The sequence below is a fragment of the Tamandua tetradactyla genome, chromosome 3 (genome assembly GCF_023851605.1).
Source record: "Tamandua tetradactyla isolate mTamTet1 chromosome 3, mTamTet1.pri, whole genome shotgun sequence".
NCBI lineage: Eukaryota > Metazoa > Chordata > Mammalia > Pilosa > Myrmecophagidae > Tamandua > Tamandua tetradactyla.
In genome coordinates this window covers 22914222-22918270 of record NC_135329.1, presented here as the reverse complement: position 1 = coordinate 22918270, position 4049 = coordinate 22914222, and the positions used below count along the sequence as shown (strand labels likewise).

Sequence of the window (4049 nt, the reverse complement as noted above, 5' to 3'; positions counted from 1 at the left end):
AAAAGCAATAAATTTCAAAGTACATTGTAACAAGCAGTCATAGAACAGATTCAGAGGTTGTTGTGGGTTACAGTTCCACAATTTTAGTTTTTTCTTTCTAGCTGCTCCAAGACACTGGAGGCTGACAGAAATAGCAATATAATAATTCAGCAGTTATACTCATTTATTAAATCCTATTTTCTCTGTTATAATTCCTCCCCCTCCCTTGATCCTTCTCCCAATCTTTAAGCGTATTTGGGCTTTGCCCATTTTAACTTTTTCATGTTGGAAAGACCTGTCAATAATATCGGATGGGGGATAGAACTGGTTGATGTTCTGGAGAGGCTGGTCCTTCTGGATTTCAGGACTTATCTGGCCTAGGAACCCATCTGGAGGTTGTAGATTTCTGGAAAGTAATCATAGTGCAAAACTCAGAGAGAGCCCTAGGCTTTCTTTCGGGTTGACAGGAATGGTTTTAGTTGAAATTTAGAAAACCATAATTAATAGCAACATATAGCTGAAGCTTGCATAAGAATAGCCTCAAGAACAGCCTCTTGGGCGGGCCATGGTGGCTCAGCAGGCAAGAATGCTTGCCTGCCATGCCAGAGGACCCAGGTTCGATTCCTGATGCCTGCCCATGTAATTAAAAAAAACAAAAAGAACAACCTCTTGACTCTATTTGAACTCTCTTAGCCACTGATGCCCTATTTTGTTACATTTTTCTCTCCCATTTTGGTCAGGAAGGCATTGTTGATCCCACAGCACCAGGGCCAGTCTCATCCCCAGGATTCACATTCCATGTTGCCAGGGAGACTTTCATCCCTGGATGTCATGTCCCACATTGGGGGTGGGAGGTGTAATAATTTCACTTGCAGAGTTGGACTTACAGAGAGAGAGAGGCCACAACTGAGACACAAAAGAGGTCCTTGAAAGTAATTCTTAGGCATAACTTTAGGTAGGCTTATCTTCTTCACCACATAAATAAGCTTCTCAAGAGCAAGCCTCAAGACTGAGGGTTTGGCTTATTGGCTTGGGAGTCCCTAATATTTGTGACAGTATCAGGGGATTCCCTGGTGGTAAAGCTTGTGCGTTCCATAATTTTCTTCCCTTCCCTCAAAGGGCTTTGCCAATACTTTTTAATTACCTGCTCAATGTACTCTAGGATGGGTCCAGGTATTTTATTAAGCTATATAGAATTACAAGCCCTCATTTCCATTCTAGGCTCCATGTTTGTGTTGTTCAAATGAGCCATCCAGACAGTTTGAGTTAGATTAATGTTCTACAGAAAATTTAGGTTTTTGACAAAATAAAGCTGTCTTCCTTTGTTCTTAAACAGTAGGTGAAGTTACAAAAAACACATAATGTCTTCCTTACCCCTGCATTCTGATTTACCTTAGTCCTGACCCAATCAGCTTCATTCTTATCTCTAATTGAAGCCTGGTCTCTCTTTTTTTGTTTGTTTCTTTAACAGTTTTTATATGTGGCAATGCTGACTTTCAGAGCTGCAGAACTCCTACTCCGTGTCTTAGGTATCACACAGGTACCCAAAGTTCCCTGGAAATACCAGGTTATACATATATAGCACAGCTTCCCAAAATGTAGAAATAACAATCACAGCCCTGGATTAAATGTGACTGCTATAGGTCCCAATTTTCTTGTAAGTATTTTCTAGAGACCATACAATATTTATTCTTTTGTTTCTGGCTTTTTGTTTTGTTTTGTTTTAGGATCCAATATTTATTGTACTCTCAGTAATGCAGAAAAAATAAATTTCAAGGTTTGCAAACTGCCCAAACCCCATCCATGAACACCTAGGTTAAAAACTTAACTGAAGCCTTCAAACCCAAGTCAGAAGAGGAAAAACCTAGGAAATCTACAACCAACTTTTTAGAAGCGGCATGGGCTGAATCCTATTGACTAATAAGGTCCAATATTAGCGGGGGCCCCAGTGCCCTGCTGATGACAGGTCTTTAGGGTGAGAAGTGTTCTCCCAACTACAGAAGGGGCAGCCCATGTAACAGGTCTGCTCTTCAGGGAGAAAGGAGGTCAAGGCCAATGGGGCACATTTACACGGTGGTAACAGATTTAGTTCCAACCAACACCTCATCCGTGTTGCTGAGCATGGAGTCAAACATTCAGACATGATGAACACAGAGTAATAAACACCTTTATTTCATGAGCTAGGATGGGAGGGAGGAATTATTTGCTTTTCCGGGCCTTAATTTTCCTCAGATAAAACTCCACCTCCTTCTCAGCATCAAGGGATTGAGAAAAACCCTAGAATGAGCTGAGACTTGAGCATCCAGGGATTGAGAAAACCTTCTCCACCAAAAGGGAAGAGTGAAATGAGACAAAGCGTCAATTGCTGAGATTCCAAACAGAGTCAAGAGTTTATCCTGGAGGTTATTCTTACGCATTAAGTAGATATCACCTTGTTATTCAAGATGTAATGGAGAGGCTGGAGGGAACTGCCTGAAAATGCAGAGCTGTGTTCCAGTAGCCATGTTTCTTGAAGATGACTGTATAATGATATAACTTTAACAATGTCACTGTGTGATTGTGAAAACCTTGTGTCTGATGCTCTTTTTATCTACCTTGTCAACAGATGAGTAGAACATATGGAATAATAATAAGTAATAGGGTGAACAAATGTTAAAATAAATTTAGTTTGAAATGCTAGTGATCAATGAAAGCGAGGGGTAAGGGGTATGGCAGGTATAATCTTTTTTTTTTTCTTTCTGTTTTCGTTTTATTTCTTTTTCTGAATTGATGCAAATGTTCTAAGAAATGATGAATATGCAACTAAGTGATAATATTGTGAATTACTGATTATATATGTTAATGTTTTATTTGGTTTGTTAAATTCTTTTAATTAATAAAAAAAAAAAATCCAGCTCCTTGCCTTCTAGCACACAGCCACCTGCTCCGCCACACTGCCCTGGCCTTGAAGCAATGCAGGCAAGAAGCCTGCCCTGCTGGAACTGATCTTCAAAAAGACTGCTAATCTTCGTTTCTTTTTCCTTTCATACTTCTTCTGAGTTTTCTTTGATCGTTTCTTTTCAAAATTTCTTCCTCCTCAGGAGTCAGCTTGGTCCCCTTCCTGCGGCCCAGGGCTGAGCTTAGTGGACTCGTACCACCGCTGGGACTGTGTGCTGTCTACGGGCATGATAAGTTCTTCACCGTGACCTTGGTGCAGACCAGCTCCTCACTGGACGCGTTGTAGACAACAGCCATGATCCTCGTTTTGCAAGTACAACACTCAGACCCTCAGGAGAAGTTCCCCTGATCCAGGCTCAGGGCATGGTACTTCTTGCGGCCTCCTCACACCCCAAACTGTGTGTATGCGACGGGGCCAATCTTAGCGTTGGGAGCCAGGCGTCCTAGCTCACACTTCCGCATCTTGCGGTAAGGCTTTCTCGTGCCCCTGATCTTCTGGAGCTTGTGCCAATAGTCCCAGGAGATGCCCATTGCCCGGCGCTGGCTGGAAAGAGGAAATGCAAAGCTTCATGATCTGGTTTATAAAATGCAGTCCTGCCCCCTTTCTGTTTCTGGCTTATTTTATATCACATAATGTCCCCCAGGTTCATTCACCTCATTGCATGTCTCACAACTTCGTTCCTTTCTATAGCCACATGATATTCAATCATATATATCCACCACAGTTCACCATTCTACTTCTCAGTCACTGTATCCTTCAGCCACCTCCATCCATTGGGCATTATGTATAATGTCCAAAGTCAATAACCCATACCTCTCATTATACTCATTTAGTTGTACAATCATCAACACTCTCAATTTTACACAGTTTTCACTGCTCCCAAGAGGAAAATAACCGATAAATACACTCTCACTGTGCTAGCTTGCAAGCTGCTGGAATGCGATGTACCAGAACTGGAACAACTGTTAAAAAGAGAATTTAATAAGTTACAAGTTTACAGTTCTAAGCCTATAAAAATGTCTAAACTAAGGTATCCATGGAGAGATACCTTAATTCAAGGAAGGTTTTCACAATCACATAGTCACATTGCAAAAGCTATACCATTATAAATTCATCATCAAGAAACATGGCT

General features: G+C 41.2%; 1 pseudogene; it reads right to left on the bottom strand.

Annotated features, from left to right (window-relative positions):
- Positions 1 to 2178: 2178 nt before the first annotated feature.
- LOC143675990 (small ribosomal subunit protein eS8-like) lies at positions 2179 to 3447 on the bottom strand (annotated as a pseudogene).
- Between the last annotated feature and the right edge of the window lie 602 nt (positions 3448 to 4049).